Source organism: Pleurodeles waltl, chromosome 7 (genome assembly GCF_031143425.1).
Source record: "Pleurodeles waltl isolate 20211129_DDA chromosome 7, aPleWal1.hap1.20221129, whole genome shotgun sequence".
Taxonomy (NCBI): Eukaryota; Metazoa; Chordata; class Amphibia; order Caudata; family Salamandridae; genus Pleurodeles; species Pleurodeles waltl.
In genome coordinates this window covers 1,188,975,426-1,188,998,016 of record NC_090446.1, presented here as the reverse complement: position 1 = coordinate 1,188,998,016, position 22,591 = coordinate 1,188,975,426, and positions in this window count along the sequence as shown.

Genomic DNA, 22,591 nt, shown 5'->3' with positions numbered 1-22,591 from the left:
AAACTCCGCATTGCTGTAAAATGGTTGAGCCACTCATCCCCCTTACATTCTGCCTGGCTCAGAGACATTATTGAATGGGCTACCACAGAAACAATTTGCATGAAACATGTTCACACCAATGATAAACTGGTAGATGACCTAACGGCATGGGCAACCATGATGACGGATCTTAAGGATGCCCCATTTGGGAACAATTCTGATCCTCCATGTGGAACACCCTGTATTACGGGCAACATGTAACTGCCTGCTAACCTTGCAATTATGTATTGTGATCTCTTTTATCTCAGTGTGATGTTTTACAAGAGCAAACATGGGTTAGGTAGGGAGTCTGATATGTTATAATAATCTCATTGATTTATTATTAAACTTGGTAGAACTTGTGGATATTTCAAGCCTGGCGGGTGTGCAATGTTAAAACATCAATAAAGATTATTCAAAAAAATATATATAGGTAGGTGATAGAATTCATGGGTGGTTGACAGATGGATGAAAGGGTATATAGGTGAAAGGATGCCTGCCTCGGTGGGAGAAAGGATATGGGTGAAATGATGCCTGCCTGGGAGGGTGAAAAGAATGCCTGGGTGGGTTGGATGTATGAATGGGTGAAAGGGTGCAATGGTGGGTAAATGGATATTGGTGAAAGGTTTGTGAAAGCCATATTTGGAATTTGGATGGATATATGGATGGATGATTTTCATTGGTGAAAGACTGGATGAGAGAATGTAAAACTTAAATGGTGTGTATCAAAGCCAAGGGTCAAGAATAAGAATACTTGAAGAATAATGTAATGATGAATGGATAAATGCTTGGAGTGAAGAAACAAGGGAGCTCTTTTGGATAGGGGCATTCCTCTCACCTACTTTACATGCTTTGAATGGTTTTATCCAAGCTTTTATTCAAAGAGTTGGGGTGGTATTTCTGATTACTCTCTTTACTCACGGTATTTTTCAAGCGAGGCAGATATTATGTATCCCACCCATCATCATCACCACCATCCCTACCTATGGCATTTTGCCAATGCCACCCATGATGAGCTAACAGCTGCATGGTTCAATTTGGCACTGCAGTGCGTTTGCTTAAGTTAAGTTGATATGACATTTATTTACAAAGTTTTCAATGCATGGCAATGCAAAAACAAGGTGTGTTTCCCTTCCCTCTCAGTGCCCAGTCAGTCACTTCCTAGTACTTCATTCCGTTAATCTTTCTTAAGTTCTGTCCCAGCTTTCCAAAAAAAAAAAAAGGTTCATTCTTTGTTTGCACCAAATTTTTTGTCCAAGTGATTTATTTAATTTTTACTTCCATAACGGATTTACTTCTGTTCACATTGGTCCCTTTCAACATTTGTCAACCACAGTGACTCACTACTAGCCAAACCTTAGGCACATGATCATGATGATGATCAGTAAAACATCTACCTACCAGGCCTAATCCCTCTAACTTACCCTGCAGTAAAGTAAGCTAAGATTCATTTCCTTACTGCCAAGCAAGTGTATTTTGTTGGAGAAAAGTAATCATAGAGTGTGGTGGAGGAGGGTGAGGCCAGGGAGTAAAGTGGGACTAAATAAGTGCCTTGACTTTTGCAGATGGGATAGTCTGTGACAAAAGTGCCAAATACAAACTATACCCTGTTCCTTAATCTTTTCCCTGTACAGCAGTGCATCGCTTTTCCCACTGTCCACTCACGGCAGCCACATGTCTGAATGACTGATTTTATACTACATGACGATATCATTCATACTATTCATCTACCTTGTAGTCAGGGTAAAACTGAAAGGCATTTTGGAGAAGAGCAGGGCCATTGGAATAAGATAATTGTCTATTACAGCTGCCCCAGCTGCAGACAGTAGAAAAGTACAACTAACAAGTACGACTAGGGCGCCAGCTGAGCTAGCATGCCTCCATTAATTTAGCAAAACAGGAGATAGTAGAATACGTGTACTCCATAGTGTATAATGGCTGTGACTCTAATCACATCAAAATCGAATGGCCCGAGGTGACTAACAAATGTACTGCTGCTGTGCCACTACATAATTTTAAGCACAGATTTTGCACAGAGCATTGTTTACATTTTGTCTCTTTTCCTTCTTGATATAGCTATTCCTGCTGGTCCACTTTCCTGACAGTCTGCTGGAAGCTACTTACCATATTTCTATCACTGCTGCCCCCTCTCAGACTGCACATTTCAACTCTGCAGCCTGCAAAGACTGGCACGGATAGAAGCCAGGAAGGAACATCTGGAGGGGCACCTGAAAAAGCTCCTGGCCCGCCGTTAGTGCCCTCGTCTGCCCCTTTTTTATCCTTTATTTCGGTGGGTGGGACTTTTCGGTGGAGAGGGTGGAAATATGGGAGTTGGGACCGGGACAGTTGGACTTTGATGGACACTTGAGTTTTCTGGACATTGGTTGGGGACAGGATGATTTGTTTGGGGAGGGGGTGGGTGAGTTGCGGGTGGAAGGGGTGGGTTTTATTATATTATTGTTAGGGTTAATAAAAATTTATTTTATGTTATGTATGCCTCAAATCTTTTTTTGGGAGTTTTACTTCGCACTGCTGCCTTTTAGCTCAGCATGTATTTAGAATCTGCTGATAGTTTCTAACAATTAGTAATGTGGTACCCTTATCCTACTACTCTCCTAGACTCTGCACTGCAGTCTATAAATATATTGACTCGTGAGGAGTGGGGGAGGGGGAGATTTTCCATTGCCTATTATATTGCCTAAAGGCACAAAAATACTCCATAGCAGTTGTTCCCAACCTGTGGTTGGGGACCCCTGGGGATCCGCAAAGCCTCCTCAGGGGGTCCGCAACTGCTTAGAAAAAAAAAAAATGTTAACATATTAGGTCCCCAGCTTTCAGTAATGACTCAGTGGCAGGTTCCCCGATTCCAATAACAATTCGGTGGGGGTCCCTGGGTTCCAGTAATGATAAAGTGGAGGTCCACGGAAGGTAAAAGGTTGGGAACCTCTGCTCCATAGTTCTCTTATTTGAATAGATGAAGCAAGGGGTGCATGGTTTACCAAGGTGCCATGATGGTGGTAGTAGCAGCATGCTAGTGCACTAACAGTTAAGGCATCAGAAGCAAGGTCCCACTCCCACCAAGCTGAACTCAAACTGTAGGGTTAATCGGAAGCACAACTCATTGCAGGCAACTAAATTGAAATAACTACTGAATTAGTGGGTTACATATTAATATATAAAAGCTTTACAAAAAATTTAGACTAGGCTACTACACACCCAAGAATACCGGATGGAGGATGTATAATAAGCAATGCTAAATTAAATTGATCAGAACAATGGTAAGCTAGTATTTTCATTAAAACTAAAGTTACAAAATACTCAAATTGTGATTCGGGAAGAGGACCCAAACTCTCAAGTGTTTACGCAACAGCAACACAGTGCCTGAATGATGATGCTGGCAGATGATGTTCTTTAGAAAATATAGATCACAATGTGTGAGTGGGGTAGTGGGGAACTGCGGGCTATATAGAGCTGAAGATCCTACACTGATTTAGTGTTGCTTTCACCACATCCACCCTACCAAGTGTGTGATCAATTAATGGTGTCAATTATTAAGTCACACCTCAAGAAATCACACAGCCCAGGGAAAGAGGGTTTGGGTTTTGATGAATGGATGGGGAAGGGGATTTAGGAAAAGGTGTGACAAAAAAACAAACACTACACAAACACAATATTCAGCTGGGCAATGATCAGAAGCCTGTTGTTGGAGAAACAAAGGAATGAGTATGATACAGTTAACTTAAATGCATTGAAAACAGTTAGTTTGCCCCCAGCGAGACCCAAATTATGTATCTAAATACTCTGTCACCTAGGTTTGAAAAATAGTAAATACATATAGGGCCTCATTATGACCCTGGCGGGCGGCGGAGGCCGCCCGCCAGGATGCCGCCCTCCAAAATACCGCGCCGCGGTCAAAAGACCGCAGCGGATATTACAAGTTTTCCCCTGGGCTGGCGGGCGGTTGCTGAAAAACCGCCCGCCAGCCCAGGGGAAAACGACCTTCCCACGAGGATGCCGGCTCGTAATCGAGCCGGCGGAGTGGGAAGGTGCGACGGGTGCAGTGGCACCCGTCGCGTATTTCAGTGTCTGCAAGGCAGACACTGAAATACTATGCGGGCCCTCCTACGGGGGCCCCTGCCGTGCCCATGCCATTGGCATGGGCACGGCAGGGGCCCCCAGGGGCCCCGCGACCCCCCCCTACCGCCATCCTGTTCATGGCGGCTTTCCCGCCATGAACAGGATGGCGGTAGGGGGGGTCGGAATCCTCATGGCTGCGGAGCGCGCTCCGCAGCCATGGAGAATTCACACGAGCAGCGGAAAGTCAGCGGGAGACCGCTGACTTTCCGCTTCTGACCGCGGCTGAACCGCCGCGGTCAGAATGCTCATTGGAGCACCGCCAGCCTGTTGGCGCTGCTCCCGTGGTCGGTGGCCCTGGCGGCCACCGGCCGCCAGGGTCAGAATGACCCTCATAATGTTGCAGTGAAGCGAACACACAGAGTTCTAAAAAAAGTTTATTAAAAGAAAAATGATACTGTATTGCCAAATTGGCCGGTGCATCTACATTCTTCTTGGATTGCCTCGTCAATCTTGAGCGCCTGTCTGGCTGAAGCAGTTGGTAAGGTAAGCATGAATGTTTATGGTGCTTTTGCCTTTTGTGCAGGGGAAGAGAAGGCCTGTGGATTGTAAAACAGAAATTATGATCATGATATTGCAGAATCAAGAAGAAGGATAGAATGGAAGGTATGCTTCATGAGGAGTACTTTACCAGGAAGACCCAGAGGAGGCAGAGGAAGAGCATAGTCCTTTGCAATCATTCATTTTATGACTGATGTGCGATCAATTAAGTGATAGCAATTACAACAACCAGCAATCACAGATAAGTGTCTGCATGGATTGAGCTGATCAAACTCACAACTGTCATAATCATCATAACATTTAGCCTAGAGCACATTCATAATGTGTCTGCCCCCAGTTACCTACTACAACAATAGGTCCCCCACCCAAACACATAGTTTCAAATTTGACCCAGCCAGCACCCATACACAGCAGCATTGCATTTCCCAAATCAAATAATCATTGCACCTCTGAACGGTCCACAGAGTTGAGTAAGCCTCTTAGAGTCATCATCATCATCATGTTGGTTTCTGTGAAGTTGATAACTTCCTTCTTCTGGCAGTTGTTGAAGTTGTCAAGTCACACCCTGAGTCCTTCCATTGTCCTCCTGACTCCGAGTAAAGATTATGTCCAACTGTGTACCAACTTCTCCCGAGTTTCCCGGCCCAATTGAGAGATAGTGACCTGTAGTGTAATGCTGTGATGAACAACAAGAGAAACTTTGAGTCATTTTTTTGTGTAGACTAGATTTGTGTTTGTTAGCTAAATGGGCTGGTTGGGTCTTTGAAAAGTGTGAACCAGAAAACAAAGCAGTGTAAAAATGGCAAACAAATCTCACTAACTGTCAAAGGGGAAGGAAAAAAATCACCTTCAGGAAAAAAATTATCACTGATTAGGCTTTGTATTTGTAAATCAATTATAAACACAATCAAGCGTAATTATTATAGTTAAACAATAAACAGCCACTCTCACCGTCTGCCACCCCATAAATAATCTCAACATTGAAACAAGAATCACTCATATCACTCATGGGTGCATAACAATACTTACCTGTTCCAATCAAGCACAGGGGTGCATTGCTGATCCTCTTTGATTCAAGAAACAAACATTGGCCAGTCTAAGTTGTAAATCAAATATACTGGGGCAGTCCTGCTGGAGATAAAGAAAATGATAGACATGGGATGGAGGCAGGCATTGTCTCTCCAATGTCCTTGAAGGGATTTTTTTGGGGGGGAGGGCTAGGGGTGGGGGGGCGGGGGGCTTCTTCACTGCACACCGGTCCAACTCCAATCCATGCATACATGTGTCTAAAACGGTGGCGCTTCATTAGTCGGTGAGACACAAACAAACAAACTGTTTCTCTAGCTAGCTATATCCTTCTTGTCTTTTTCCAAAGCAGTTCATTAATAGAAAGTTCTATGGTGGCCTATGTCTACTCAGTAGTCAGGGAAGTAGAGTTCATCCTCATACTCAGGTGGTTCACCCAGAGGTTGATCAGCTAACACTCTACCATGACCTGAGTCTGACCAATCTCCCCCATCTTCCTCCTTCTGTACTTCAGGTATGCTGTAATTTGAGGGTATAAAGTGCTGATTTATTTGATCATGGTCAATCTCTCGACATTTTGGGATGAGAAACTGGCCCTTTTCACTGTGACAACTGCAGCAGCTGCACTGAATGCACACTTAGCAGACACAGGGCAAACCAGATACTCTATCGTCAGCCTGCTGAGCACAGGCCGTTGGCGCCTCTTCTCATATAAGTACACGAATGTGTTTTGATCCAGATACACCTTGTTGTGTCATCCAGGTAGGCCTGGACCATCCTCTCAATACTGATTGGTGCTCCACCTTGCTCAACCTCTTTTGCTTTTGCCTCTGCACAGGACTTAAGCCCTGCCTTTAGAAACCTTTCAAATGCAGATTTTGGAGCTGCTGCTCTTGTTCCTGGTATTGCGGGTGTTGGCTTTGGCTGCTGGGAGCCAACAGCACTGTCCTCAAGCTCTATGAACGCTTTAGGCTGCAACCTAGAACTTCTGCCTATGAGGGGACCTCTAATTCCCAGCCGTTCTTTTTCTAGGTTGCTGGCTTGCTCAGCAATCCACGTCTTGTAGGTTGAAACATCCCTGTCTGAAAAAGGAATGAAAGTGTCCAGTAATTGTTTGTACGATAGGTCCAGAATTGTGGCGCAGATGTAATGTTTGGATGACACAATGTCTCTTTGCAGCCTTGTATTAACACATAAGCAAAGGATTAAGCTCTCCGCTAACTCCTGTGCATCTGTTTGTTCATGCACACCTGCGCACGTTTCAGACACTTCCTTTAGCTGTTTCTGCAGCACATGCAACAATGGGATAGCTTGGGCCCTCCTTGTTGACTTCCCATGTGAAAACTTCAAAAGGAAGAAGCACCTCTGTCAGGCATTTGACCAGCACTCTTCTGCAAAACTTGTACAACCAATTCCAGCACATTGTGATGTAGCGATGGAACGGCAACTCTGGCAAAATAGGTTCAGCTGGGAACCTTACATTTCGGGCAGATGGCCACCACAAATTCTAGAAAACCCACTCCTTCTACAAAAGAAAATGGAAAGAGGTCCAACGCTAACATTTTAGCCAGCTTCCTGTTATATAAACGTGACGTTGGGTGGTTGTGTTCATGCTGCCCCTCCTGCCTAAACATGCCAGTAATAGTAGCCTGGATTTTTTTCTTCACTGATGCAGGCAATAGCTTGAAAGCAGAAGGTGGTGGTAGGCTCAATGCGTGTCTCAGTGGGGTAGCCACTGTATGCTTTTGCCTTGGTGTCTCTGAGTCTGACTCTGAGTCTTGTGCCATTGTGTTGTTGCTGATGTGGGCGATTATACTACTGCACTGCTGGGGACAGGGCTGATTTGTGTAACAAAAATATCACCCTCTTCTTCACCTTCACCTTCCACCATGATCGGATCAGATTCCCTGCTTTCGCCACCTTTACCAACACCACCTGCAGATTTTTGGCCACCAAGGTGCACCTCCCAGCGGATTGTGTGGTGTTTTCTTAAATGGGCTGTTTGGCCTTCAGTATAATAGTTTGTACCAAGCTTACCCCGACTAACACTCGCTCTGCAAATGAAGCGTGTGCCAATGTTGTGCTCCTTTTCACTAACTCTAAAGAAGTCCCAAACTGGAGAGGTCAACTTTCTAACACTGGTGCCACTGTTAATGTCAGAAGAAGTGACGGTAGGTAGGTGTTTTGATGACGTTTGCCTTTTTGCAGTGCCTACTTCTAATGAGGTGGCTGTGGATGTAGGTTGCAGCCGGGGCCCTGTAAATATGGAAGCTGGCGGTGTTGGTGTTATCTGTGCCACATCACTCAGAGCAGGTTGAGCTGGGGTAATGACGGACACCGCTGGGTGTGGGCTAACAACCATGATGACTGGCTCATCGTAATCCTCCTCATCTTCATCCATATCTCTAAGTCTTTCAAGAACCTTCGTTTTCACTCCTTGCCTCTCCTGGCATGTCTCAGACTGAAGTGGCATTGAAGTGGAGTCTTGATCATAAGGAGGGGAGCTTGAAGAAGAGAATGGCGGAGATCTGGAAGACAGTGGATCTTGTGAAAGAGGGGCTTCTTTGACTTCCTCAGCATGAAGCGCAATCAATCAATCAATCAGTTTTTGTAAAGAGCGGCTACTCACCTGTGAGGATCTCAAGGTGGTGGGGGGGGAATTAAGGGGCCTCATCTGAAGAGCCACATCTTGAGGTTCTTACTGAAGATGGTGAGCAATGGGCTTTGTCTGAGGAGTAGTGGGAGATTTTTCCAGCTCTTTGATGCGATGTAGGTGAAGGATCGTCCTCCAGCAGTGGTTTTACGAATGTGAGGGATGGTGGCCAGGGCCATCTGGGCAGAGCGGAGGACTCTGGCGAGGGTGTGGACGGAGACGCAGTGGTTCAGGGAGGATGGTCCTGCTTTGTGTATGGCCTTGTACGTGTGGGTGTGTAGCTTGAAGGTGATTTGTTTCTTGACTGTGAGCAAGTGGAGGGTTCTCAGGGGTTGGGAGATGTGTTCTCGGCGTGGGAGGTCCAGGATGCGTCTGGCGGCAGTGTTCTGGATGAGTTGTAGTATTTTTTATGTTTCTAGTCGAGGTGCTGACATAGAGGGCGCTGCCGTAGTCGAGCTTGCTTGTGACTAAGGCATGGGTGACTGTCCTGCGACAGTCTGCTGGGATCCATCTGAAGATTCTCCGAAGTTTGCGGAGTGTGTGCCAGCAGGAGGAGGCGACTGAGTTTACCTGGAGGGTCATGGATAGGGAGGAGTCGAGGATGATGCCTAGATTGCTAGTGTGCTCAGTCGGTGCAGGAGGGGTGCTGAGGGATGTGGGCCACCAGGAGTCATCCCAAGCTGAGGTGGCATTTCCAAAGATGATGAGCTCAGTCTTGTTGGAGTTGAGCTTGAGGCAGCTTTCACTCATTCAGGAGGCTATGGCTTCCATTCCTTAGTGGAAGTTCCTTTTGGCCGTGTCTGGGTCTTCAATGAGGGAAATGATGAGTTGTGTGTCATTGGCATGTGACATGATGTTCATACTGTGGCTTCTGATGATGGCTGCGAGAGGGTCCATGTATATGTTGAATAGTGTGGGACTCAGTGAGGATCCTTGGGGTACTCAGCAGCTGACACTTGTGGGCCTGGATGTGTGGGGTGGGAGTCTGACCATCATCCTACAAGAGAGGAAGGAGTGGATCCATTCCAGGGCTCTTCTGCGGATTCCTTTTGTCATGGGGTCTGGTGCGTAGAGTGCTGTGGTAGACCGTGTCAAAGGCTGCTGAGAGGTCGAGCAGTATAAGCGCTCGGTGTGGCTGCGGTCTAGGAATAATCGGATGCCATGGGTGGCTGCCAGGAGGGCTGTCTCTGTGCTGTGGTTGCTCCGGAAGCTGGACTGGGAGCTGTCCAGGGAGTTGTTGGCCTCGATGAAATTCCATAGTTGTGCGTTGATTGCTTTCTTCAGTTCTTTGGCAGGGTAGGGTGGAAGCGAGATGGGCCGGAAATTCTTTAGTTCTAATGGGTCGGCCGAAGGTTTCTTCAGGAGAGGGCGTATTTGGGCATGTTTCCAGTCCTAGGGGAAGGTGCCAGTGTTTATGGAGCAGTTCATTATGTTTCGGAGCTCGGGGCGATGGATGCGCTGGCTCTGTTTATATGTGGTGTGGGCAGGGGTCCATGGGGGCTCCAGAATGGATGCTGTTCATGATGCTGACTGTTTCCTCCGTGGTGAGTGTGGACCAGCTGTGAATGGTCTGGGTGAGTTCTGAAGGGGTGGGTTGGTCACAGGTTCCGGTGCCAGGATTTTCTGGGAGGAAGCTGTCGTAGATGTCTTGGATCTTGCGGTGGAAAAAGGTGGCAAACTTGTCGCAGAGGTTCTGTTACAGGGGGATTCTGGTGGCTTCAGAGGGGGGATCTGTGAACTCATTGATGACTGAGAAGAGTTCCTTAGAGTTGTGTGTGGAGGAGTTGATGTGCTCCCGGAGTGTGTCCTTCCTTGCGTTCTTGATTTTGTGGTGGTGGGTGGCGGTTGCGGCTCTGAAGGAGGCGAAGTCTTCACTGGTTTGGCTGTTCCTCCATTTTTTCTCTAAACGTCTGTGTGTGCACTTTGATTCTTGGAGTTTGGTGGTGAACCAGCTGGCTATCTTACGTATGCGTTTGGCCGAAGTCAGCCGCAAGAGGGCTAGAGTGTCGGTGCATTCAGTGATCCATGCGTTAAGATTGCGCACTGCTGTGTTGGTGTCATCAGAGGGAGGAGGGAGGGATTTGGCGAGAGATGGGATGAGTTACTGGTTGGTGATTTTGTTCCATTTCCTGTGGGGGGGACCTGGGGGTGTGGCTGCAGCTGCTGGGTGTGGTGATTGTGAAGTGAATGCAGCGGTGGTCGGTCCAGTCTGGGGTGGAGATGGTCTCAGTTGTGATCCGGTTACTTGAGGTTAAGATGGGGTCTAGTGTATGTCCTGCGATGTATGTGCATGCGGAGACCAGCTTTCTGAGGCTGAGGGTGGTGAGGTTGTCGAGTAGAGCGGTGGTGTTTGGATTGGTGCGGTCCTCGAGGTGGAAATTCATGTCGCCGAGGTAGTCGTTTGACACCAGGGCCTATGGGGTAACGATGTCTACAAGGTCATCTATGAAATCTGGGCGGGCCGAGTAGCCTGTACACCAAGGTGCAGCGGATGGAGGAGTTGTGGTTGGAGTAGTCCAGGAAGTGAAGGTGTTCCATGGTGGTGCATTGTTCTTCTGGGACGGCCTTGACACGTTTTGAGGACTTGTGTACGATGGCGAGTCCTCCACCCAGGCGGGAGGGCCATTCCCTCCTTAGGATGCTGTATCCATCGGGAATGGCGATGGCGATGTCTGGTCCCGAGGTGAGGTTGGTTCATGTCTCGGTAAGGAAGGCGATGTCTGGTCGGGCGGTGTCGATCAAATCCCAGAGGTCGGTGGCATGTTTGTGGAGGGAGTGGATGTTCAGGCAGTTGATGGGGTTGTGGAGGTTGTTGATACCTCTGTGTGTGGAGAGTAGTTCAGCTTGTTGAGGCTGGCCCTGAAGTTGCAGTTCCTGCAGGTGAAAGGTCTGTGGGTGTCCTTGGGGGAAATAATGCAGCAGTTGCTGAGATGCCCCGTGTTGAGGCAGAGGAGGGTCTTGGTGTCGTAATAGAGGCAGACCAGGGGGTGGTTTAACAGAGATCCAGGTTCCTGATGCAGACGGGCACAGACGGGCTTGCTTTTGGCACGCCTTTGGAGTGCCAGCGGCGTGGCCGCCATTAAGAAGGAGAGGGGGCAGGGGAAACAGCTGGGAGGTGGGAGGGTGGAAAAGGTGCTTTATGGGGGGAGAGGAGTGCAGGGCCACCGGGGCCGGAGTGGCACGGGAGGGGGGCAAAGGAAAAGAGGGGAGATGGAAAAGAAAAGTAAAAACGAGTGAAAAAAGGCAGAAAAAGCAAGAGTGAAAGAGGGCAGAGGAAAGGAGGAGAGATAGAAAAGAAAAGGAAAATGATGGAAAAGAAAAGGAAAACAAATGACAAAGGCAGTAAAAGCAAGAGTGAAATAGGGCAGAGGAAAAGAGGAGAGATGGAAAAGAAAAGGAAAAACGAGTGAGAAAGGCAAAAAAAGCAAGAGTGAAAGAGTGACAGAGAGAAAATACTTACTTGTGATGGCCACTAGATCAGCAGGGATGAGGCTCAGGGACGAGCCTGCGGTTGGAGGAGGGCCTCGAACAGAGAGTCAGGAGGCTCTCTGTTCGTCCCATGCAAAAGGCAGAGGCAGCAGCACCCAGAGGTGCTGGGGAGGGCAGCAGACGTTGGCAAGGAGGTCAGTGCTGTTGCCCTCTCACAGTGCTGCGGCCACCATTAAGAAGGGGAGGGGACGGGGAGTGGTCAGCTGGGAGGCAGGAGGGCGGCAAAGATGCTTTGCAGGGGGAGGGGGGCAGGACCACAGGGGCCAGAGCAGCATTGGAGGGGGTCAGACAGAAGGAGGGGAGATGGAAAAAATGGAAAAATGAGTGAGAAAAGGCTGAAAAAGCAAGAGTGAAAGAGTGATAGAGAGAAAATACTTATTTGTGATGGCCACTAAACCACCAGGGATGAGGTGCAGGGACGAACCTGCGGGTGGAGGAGGGCCTCGAACTGAGTTCGCCCCAGGCAAAAGGCAGAGACAGCAGCAGCCAGAAGAGCTGGGGAGGGCAGCAGGCGCTGACCAGTAGGTCAGTGCAGTTGTAAAATCCTGAAGTGTTCCTACTTCATGAGGAACCACTATTGCTGACTGCGGCTGTTGTTTCCAGCAATGATTGAGTACTACTTTGAGAAAGAGATAAGTCCAATTTAACGTCACTGCTCATCCGCATTGCTGTGATTACAGTGACTGCCTCTGTGCCAGACATAGACGTGGGCCTAGTTTGGAGTGGGGCCCCTCATGCAGGAGTGCTGCTCCCAGCAGGCCTTGTTCCCTAGAGGCCGGTGTGGCAGGCATACGTTTTTGCCTGAAAAAGGTCTGGGGTGACATACCAATGGTGGAAAGTTCCTTCTTACCACTGGTCACTTTTTTAATAGCATCTTTCTTTGGGGACATCTTGAAGCTGTCAGTTGGCAGAAGCACTTAGCTTCACAAGCTGAAGAGACATCCGTGTCGTGAGTGTGGTCACTCGTTACGTCGTGCACAGGCCTTCTGTCTGGCAGTACTGTGGGTGAAGTCTTGTCTCTTGTGCACCTAAAAGCAAACAAACAAGAATAACAGCAGTGAAACGTGGCATTGTTGCAGTGAATTACAAACAATATCATTTAGTGGTTACTTAAATTATAAATAATTAACAATACAGTGTATACATTCTTAAAACCACATCAACATAAACTTCCATCATCATGTACACTCTGTAAGGATAAGAAAGAGCAACAACATGCAGATGCAAATGTTAGCTTTATGTGCATCAAGTTGGCATAAGGCACTCGGGGAGGTGCTGTTGACAATGGAATAATTCTTGAAAAATGAATGTGTTGTGCAGCTGTGCACCTGTGTCAGACATGGGGCTGATGGGGAAAATGGAAAAAAATACTTTTTTTTAAATTACAAAAATTAGATACAAAAATGTAATTTTTAAAAAATAATTTTAAAAACTTGAGATAAAAATGTGAGGAAACAATTAAAAATTAAAACTTTGAAAAGAAATTAAATTACATAAAAAAAGTTTGTGAAAAAATTGTTAAAAAAATAAAAATTTAAAACATATAATTGGTGATGTACTAGGGGAAGGGGACTGCCATGAGAAACCACTGGGATTTGGGAGACAAGGAGTGGTACAGGTGAAAAGTGCAAAAATAATATGTAATATAACATAAAGCACTGTTCATACAGTACAAATTTGGTGTGAGCATTGAGCTTTTAGGCCTCAAGCATAACACACAAAATGGCCACCAGCCACATGGTCAAACAGCAACAACAACCAGCAAGGATGCATGGCCACAACAAAGAACGCATGCAGGCCTGTGGCAAAAGCACACTGGCTGCCTACACAAAATGGCCACCAGACACATGGTCAAACAGCAACAACAACCAGCAAGGATGCATGGCCACAACAAAGAACGCATGCAGGCCTATGGCAAAAGCACCCTGTCTGCCTACACAAAACAGCCACCAGCCAAAGGGTCAAACAAGCATGATGAATGGAAAACAAAAAACACATATAAGCCTATAACTATACAAAAAACATGGCCCCTGGCCACATGGCATGGGGAACAAAGACAAATGGGGGCCTATGGTAAACACATTCACACACTGGCCAGACAAAGGAGGCATTGGTAACACAGGAGAAAAAAGCAGCATTAAGTCAGCAGTGCCAAAAAAGAAAATTAAATGGACTAAAAGTATATTTTACGACAACAACACACATTCTACAAAGGCATCAAATATATTACCCCACCATACACTGTTTGCAGAAAAAAACGTGAAATAATGCCAAACAACATTTTGTAGTTTAATCCATTGCCATCCATGGTCTAAATGATGTTTAATTTCAACAGACAGCACAAAAACAGTTGTTTCATCATGCACCCATGACTAGTACTGGGCCTATAGCTGGAAGGCCCTTTAGCAGACTAGGCCGCATAGTGAATAAAATAAATGTTGCAAATTTATTAAAGACATGGAGAAAATGGGTTGAAATGTGTAATCTTTTTCCTTAAAAGAAGAAAAATTTCAAGCAAAACAATAACTATTCCCCTACTAAAACTGGAGGCCACCCACCACAATCATTTTTAAAAACTGAATAAAAGTACAGATAAATCCTAGTGCATGCCCTCTATCAAACAAACAAGTTGTACAACACCCTTATACAAGAGTTTTTGAACTTACTTGGGAAATCTCAAATACATAGTCCTTAAATCCAATGGTATATTGCAGCAGACAAGGAGAGTGATCCTTCCAGCTCCAAATCCAAATGAAAAGTGACCAGGAGATGGACAAAGCACTGGGAGGAGCCTGCTGGACAGGAACAGGAAGTTGGGGCACTTCCTCTTGTTGAAAAAAAAGTACTCCTCGCACAAAAAAACAATATGATCTGTCCATTGGGGAAGGTTTTTAACTCTAAATTGTCTTTTGAAGGAGATTTAACTGCTTCCTGCAGAAAGAATCTTCTCCAAGTTTCAGCCGCTGTCGATCGCGCTTACTCATCTACAACAAAAAAGAAGTGCCGGAAGTCACTGGTGCAGCCTAAGGCGTGCTAGTGGCTTCAAAATCTTGCGGTAGCTCGCACGCAGCTGGAAAATCACGTTTGCACTCGCAAGTGCCCGGCAAGTCTCTTGTGGCGTTTCCTGTGTGCGCGCAATGACATCAAGAGCGTACCAACAGAAAAAAACTCTGCTCCATTGCAGAGTGTGGAGTTTATCAGTATCCTTGGAACTCAGAGGGGGAGTGGCCAAATTCCGCAAGCGAGCAGAGTTGTATGCCCAGGCCTAATCCTCAGTAAGGAACTAAGGGCCAGATGTATAAAGCTTTTTGCACGTTGCAAACAGTGAATTTCGCTGTTTGCGACGTGCAAAAAGCACTTCGCAATGCACAACCCTCGTTTTGCAATTCGGTAACCTGGTTACCGAATTGCAAAACGGGTTTGCGAGTCGCAGTTAGGAAGGGGTGTTCCCTTCCTAATTGAGAGTCGCAATGCAGGATTGGTTTCTGACCTCGAACGCGGTCGGAAACCAATCGCAATTTGCACCCTTTTGAAATGGGTGGTAACCCATTCGCAAAAGGGAAGGGGTCCCCAGGGGACCCCCACCCCATTGAGAATGGCACTGTTAATATTTTTTCAGAGCAGGCAGTGGTCCAATGAACCACTGCCTGCTCTGAAAAAATTAAACGAAAACGTTTCATTTTTCGTTTTTGTAATGCATCTCATTTTCCTTTAAGGAAAACGGGCTGCATTACAAAAAAAAAACTGCTTTATTAAAAAGCAGTCACAGACATGGTGGTCTGCTGTCTCACATCCCTGTGAGGGCCGCTATTTGCAAGGGGGTCGCAAATTGCGACCTACCTCATGATTATTCATGAGGTGGGACTTTGCGACCACCTTGCGAGTCGCAGATGGTGTCAGGGATACCATCCAACATTCGGAATTGCGACTCGCAAATTGCGAGTCGCTCTGACTCTCAATTTGCGTGTCGCAATTCTGAATTTTGCTACATCTGGCCCTCAGAGATAAACTTTTGATGGCTGCTGCTAGGCGTAATTATAAACAGGCCATTAAAGTAAAGAAGCGAAATATTAAGAGGGAGACTTGGCCAAATTTGGCACAGCCCTGCAAACTGAAGGATGTCTTGGGTTTGCGAAACATTGTAAACAAGGGGAGTCTTTATGCAGTACACTCAGAGGGTCTAGGAGCTAATATCCCCCCTGATTGTTGGTATAATCACTTCAGTAGTATTTATTTATATAGGGGTGACTCAGGGAATGAGGGCGAGTGTGCCCCTCGTGTGCCTCTGGATATTAGATTCAACTTAGAAGACGTGGAGCTGGCTATTGAGGAAAGTCCATGAAGGAAAGCACCAGGACCGGATGGAGTGCCACTAGACCGCTACAAAGAAAATGTTCTCCTCTGGACACCCATTATTACCAATCTCTTAAGCACAACTGCTATAGAGGGTATACCTGCCTCATGGAAATCGGCCTGTATTGTCCACGTTTTTAAAAAAGGGAACAAAAATGACCCAAGTTGTTACAGACCTATATCTCTATTGCACTCTGTTGTCAAGATTTTAGGGCGTGCTATTTTGCACAGAATTGAAGCGTGGGCTGTAGACAACAGCATACTGAACTTTCAACAGTATGGGTTTTGATAGGGCCGTGAAACTCTTGAGCAATCTTTAAACCTAAAGCTGCCTTTTAAGGCCTTGTGTGCACTGGCCTGCCCTGTGTGCCCCGGCCCGACCCTGCTTAGCGCTTCCGAGATCAGATGAATTCAGGACAGGGTGCCTCTAGGGTCAGGCAGTAGTGGCACTCTGCCACTCAAGGAACTCTGCCTCTGCTGAATTCCACGTTTTTCATCAACTCCGCGGAATTCTGTGGAGTGGAACTTCTTCAGCTCCGCCCACCACTGCAAACACACAGAATTTAACAGGGAGATGATCTCTGACTGCCTGTCTTGTGATCAGGGCCATAAAATCCCCTGGATAAGTTATGTCAAGAGCACTGTGAAAAGGTTGGGCAGGCCAGAACTGCTCTTATCCCCGAACCTGCTGCCTAAAGGAGTGGCAAGTTGGGCTAAGAAAGAATTTATCAGACTAGCAAGTGAGTATGGAAAAATGAGGGAACTTGTTAAGCCCTCTGTAAGATCGTATTTAGGGGCATATTTATACTCTGTTTGCGCCGAATGTGCCTCAAAACTTTTGACGCACATTCGGCGCAAACCTTGCCCAATATTTAAACTATGACGCCCGACCCCACGAACGTCAAAAAACCTATGTGTGCGTCATTTTCTGGATGCGGAAAACCGCCTTGCGTTAATGACATGCAAGGTAGGTGTTCCCGTCCAAAAAATGACTTTAAGGCCTGTGCGCCTTATTTATACTCCCGCGTCATTTTGACGCACAGGAGGGGGCGGGCCTTCAAAAACGGCACACAGCCTGATGTGCGCCTTTTTAACACCTGGGTGAGGGCAAGCGTTAAGGGACCTGTGGGCTCACTTCCATGGTCTCTGACCATGGAAGCAGTCAAGAGGTGCCCTTCCCTGCCCCCAGGGACACCCCCTGCCACCCTCACCCACCCCAGGAGGATACCCATGGATGGGGGGACTCATCCCAGGTAAGTACAGGTAAGTTGAGGTAAGTATATTTTTTTTATTTTTGAAAGTGGCATAGGGGGGCCTAATTTGGGGCCCCCTACATGTCACTGGGCCCAATGACCATGCCCAGGGGACAGAAGTCCCCTGGGCATGCCATTGGGCAAGGGGGCATGACTCCTGTCTTTGCTAAGACAGGAGTCATTTCAATGGGGGTTGTGCGTCAAAAAATGGCGCAAGTCCGGTTTGAGCCATGATTTTTTACTCAAACCTGACTTGCACCATTTTTTGACGCACAACCCCCATTCTTCCCTACGCCGGCGCTGCCTGGTTAGAGTCATTTTTTTTTACTCTGACCAGCCAGCAGCGCCAGCTAACGTCAATCCTTAAATAAGGCGCCCGCATGGCACGTAGGAATGGCGTTAGCCGGCGGTAAAAATTTTTACACAAACCAGCGCCAGTGCTGGTTTGTGTCAAAAAGTATAAATATGGGCCTTAGTGTATAGAATTTGTCAGGGCATTGAACCCTACGTTTCTCAAGTTGAAGAAGTCTGGGAAAGGACACCTTTGATCAGGTTTTGGGTGGGTCCTATTAGGTGTAGCCTTTGTTTTCCCTTAGGTCAGTTTAACCCTAATTGCATCATTGAGTGCCCTTGTGACAACTCTGTTGTACAAACATTAATGCATTTTACCCTTTTCTGCAAGTATTATGCAGCCTTAGGGTGAAGATATTTATTTCTGCTTTTAAAAACGTCTGGATTCCGGCAATGCAGACCCGCTTTTCATTATTTATGTATGGCCGATGAGCCTGTTGTGTTGTCTGTCGCTGTTGGGGACTTTTTAAAAAAAATGCAGTACTATGGCATACTTTTGCAAAGTTTTAACATGTGTGAGGTTTTTAAACCTGTGTTTTTTTAAGTGTGTGTTTTATTTTTTCCTTTTATGATTAATTGATTGATTGATAAACCACATGGTACGGTCGTGTTTTAATGATGCTCTTATGTAATTTTCCTGGATTTTTATGGATTTTATACTATATGTTCTTGTATGATTACATGTTTATAATCGTATAAAGCCTGAATTATTGCTGGTATCAAGCTACTAAAACGACTGAAACCTGCCCTTTCAAGTAAATTCCAGTGAATGGTGAGTGCTCAAGCAGGCAAAATGCTATTACATCTGGGGAGCTAACAAACCTAGCAATCCTGAAAAAGAGACGAAACGCTGACGGCAGGACAAAGGAACACAAAACAGACAAGGGAACAAGAGGCACAAACACTGACATGGAATGGCAAACAGTATGATGGGGAAATGCAAAGGCAGAAAAAGGGAGTAACGAAGGTGAAGCCGGGAGGTGACACCACACTGATAAGAATCCCATTTTTTGGAAACCTTATCTGTGTGTAAAATTCACCCTCCAAACAGTGTTTCGAGGCAATAACAATGGCAGAAACGGAGTCTTCAGTTCGCTCCTAAAAAGCAGTGTTGAGAAGTTGAGTCAGTCGACTATAAGCCCAAGTGCTATGTTGTGCTGTTCCTGGAGCTGCTCACTGGCTCGGCATCACTGGAGAAGAAGAGTACGATATCATATGAATATCGATATTGTACGACTATATACTTATAGATGTCACAATATGGGTACCAACAGAAATGTCCAGAAAATTACGGTAAATATGCCTTTCCCCCCAAAACTCACAATTTCTGCAGAATTGCCAACTCACACAGTGCCACCGTGTCATACGATATCGGCTCCCATCACCTGGCGAGGATCGACATCACACAGTGACAGGGCGTGTAAATAGTGGATTTCCAATTCGGCTTTGAACAGCGTATGATCATTAAGGAGTATGAAAACGCCCCAGGACACCGTCACCAGCCTCAGCAAGCTTCTCTTATTTTGGAAAAAATTGGTTTATTGGGGTGGCAGGTAGTGGGTAAAAAAACCTCCTTGGAAACTTCTCTGCACGAGGCCCGACTCCTCCTCTTGCTGTGAATTTTTCTTTTAGTTTGCAGGTCTATTTCTGAACTGGTAAACAAACCACTGAAAAGGTTATTTTTCCTTCACGCACGTTTCAAAGTCATCCTGGGTTAGAACATGGGGCAAATTCTGGCAAAGCACCTCAAAAGAAAGGTTTATGGTAAATATTTAGTAAGCAAAAACTGGCAAGGGAAGACAGATCATAAAAAAGTAATTATTTATGTTTGCGCAAACAAACCGCAGAGTCAGTCAAGAGGTGCCGTGGCTGGAAAAAGCTTGTCAGATACCAGTGTGCATGAAGCACTATTTGCGCAGTCTCTAGGTCACAACGCCCCCGCCTCGCATATCAAATGATGCATTTTTTATATTTGATAATGTCCATACTTCCACAGCTGACTCCCCGATTCATTTTTCATGCAATCATAATTTCAATGAGCTCATATGCGACCATCATTCTTTCTCCAGAACTCCCAGTCGTGCTTCAGGTAGTGTTCCAGCTGGCCTCCCTGGCAGGGAGCTGAGTGAAGATGAGATGGGGGACGGAGTGCAGGACGAGGAGGAAACAAGCAGGGAAAGGGGGCATTGACCCACATGTGACCAATGCCATGGCTCTCTCGACTCACGCAGAGCTCATTCACAAGAGGTACTTTATAAGATTATGCTAAGAGCAAACCTACAGAAACACACCATCACAGCTCTTAATGGCCACAGACACAAATGCCATCCAACGTGAACTGAAGTTAGTTAAAAGTAAATTGGCACTGCATCGCTAACTTGGATTACATTAAGGTTCTTGCACTCAGTGCTAATAAACAGATCAGAAATGTAATTTATAAAGTTAAGCACTTTAATATGAGGCCGGGCAGAAGCACGATTCTATGTCAGTTTGTATTTACTGCCAGTGCTGACCTCTAGCAAGCCCATTCCCCAAGTAAAGCACAGTCAGTATTTTAAAATTAAATGCTTCTTTTACTGATGCATTTGTATTAATCTGTGTTTCCCTTCACCCTCCCTTTCTCTTACTCAGTGCCTGTACACAGAATGCATTCTGTACAAGTGGTGTTAATTTCTGCAGCGACTTTTATCCAATGCATAGTCAAGTCAAACTTTATTTCGGTTACCAAAGTAGCCATAAAAGTGCATCAGAAAAACACAATAATGAACAAAAAAATAAAAATAAACTCAATGCACAAGGATAAAAACATCAGCAGAGACAGTGAAATGAAACAAGCATACGAAGGAAGGCAGCGAAATGTCACAAGGGGTTAATATATAAAAACTATATCAACCCTCTTGTGGAGTATACTAAATGCATTGATATTTTGTGAACTGATCTATGTATTATGTATGTGTTATGTATGTATTGGTTGGTTCACAAAATACCAAATTGTAGTAGGTTGCAATTTGACCTACCTCATGAATATTAATGAGTTAGCTTGCAAATTGCGACACACCACCATTCGCTGCCATCACAGGGATGGTGGCCTGTTGGGGTCAGCCGACCACCATGCCTGTGACTGCTTTTAAATAAAGCAATATTTTTTTTAATACAGCTCATTTTTCTTAAGGGAAAACAGGCTGTGTTTTAAAAAAATGAAAGGTTGCACAAACTTCTATTTGGAGTAAGCTGTCTGTCTGCTCATAAAACTTTTTTTTTTAATTCACAAGGGGAAAAGAGTCCCTTGGGGGCCCCATCCTGTTTGCAAAAGGGTTATCACCTCTTTTGTTTGTTCTGGTGCTGAGTGATAACAGTAAAGGTCTCTTAAAAGGGGAGCAACACTGCCTGATTTGTTTTTGCTTGTTTGACTAAGGATGCAGCAAAGTGTAAGATGGCTCCAACAGGTGTCACAGAGAGTAGACCAGCTATCAAGGCATTACCACCATCCAGGTGGGACAGAACCAGAGATTCTACAATTGTAGTCAAGTCTGCTGTTGAAATTGAGCTTCCTGAGGAGGTAAAGATGGAAAGTGGCAGTTTTGGGCACCATCAGTATGCGGTGTTGCATAGTTAATTTCTGGCCAATGCCAATGGGACCAAAGTGAGGGAGATGTCTAGAAAACAAGAGTATATGAGGCCACGATAGTAGCAGGGGACGATGTTTCTTAAAAATGGCAGTAGGATCTCTGTTTTCTCTGGATTTAAGTTTAAGACTTCAGAATCTCTAAATTTCCCAGGTTGGAGATTTTTCAAATAAAGGTGAGTCACATCTACATACTGAATGTTTAAGCCCATTTTCTTTACCATAGCACTCAGTGGTTTCATGTAAAGATTGAATAAGGGTGACAAAGTAGATAATTGTGTTACTCACATGTTTGGGGTAAGGTAGGCGATTTGAGTGATTCCATTTGAACACATTTGCTGCCATCACAGGGATGGTGGCCAGCTGGGGTCAGTAGACCACCATGCCTGTGGCTCCTTTTAAATGAAGCAATCATTTTTTAATACAGCTCTTTTTTCTCAGAGGAAAACAGGATGTATTTTAAAAAAATTAAAGGTTTCACAATCTTTTATTTGGAGTAAGCAGTCCCTCTACTCCTATCTTGATGAGAGGAAGGAGGAGAACCTTTTCAGTTTATATGTTATAGTTATATTTGTATAGTTATTATTTTCAGTTTATATTTTGGGATAGTAAAACCATGCGCTTCACTGCTCAGTAATGACGTTTTTATGTTTTCGGTTTAGTAACTCTATCGTACCTGTATCTGCACCTGCACCCACACCCTTTCTGCCAGGACGATTCTGGTAATCTCGCCTACTGTGCCTTAGTGTTATTTCTGACCTAATTTTCTCGCCACCTTTTTTCTTTGTCTGACCCCATCCCACTGTAAATGGGCTCAGTTAAAGGAAATGCAACACTCGCACATTTCTCTTTAATGGGCACCAAGCTGCACTATTTCTATACAAGTGCAGGATAGTATTAAAAACACAAAGACGCCCGTATCACTCTGCTGTGTAGTTAATCATAGAATGTAGATCAGTAGTGATTGCTTCCAGTACAGCATCAAAATCCCTCTTCCTTGAGGCTGAAACCACAGGATGACAGCACGCTTTGATTATTTTCCATTTATCACTAGCTAATAATTATCTGTGCACATACTTTACGCTGGATTGCAGGCCTACACCTAGACAAGCACATGACTAATTTAGACCCAGCTACAGCCCCCTTGTGATGAACCCTGGTGGTCCTGCAGAGATGGTGTCCTATACA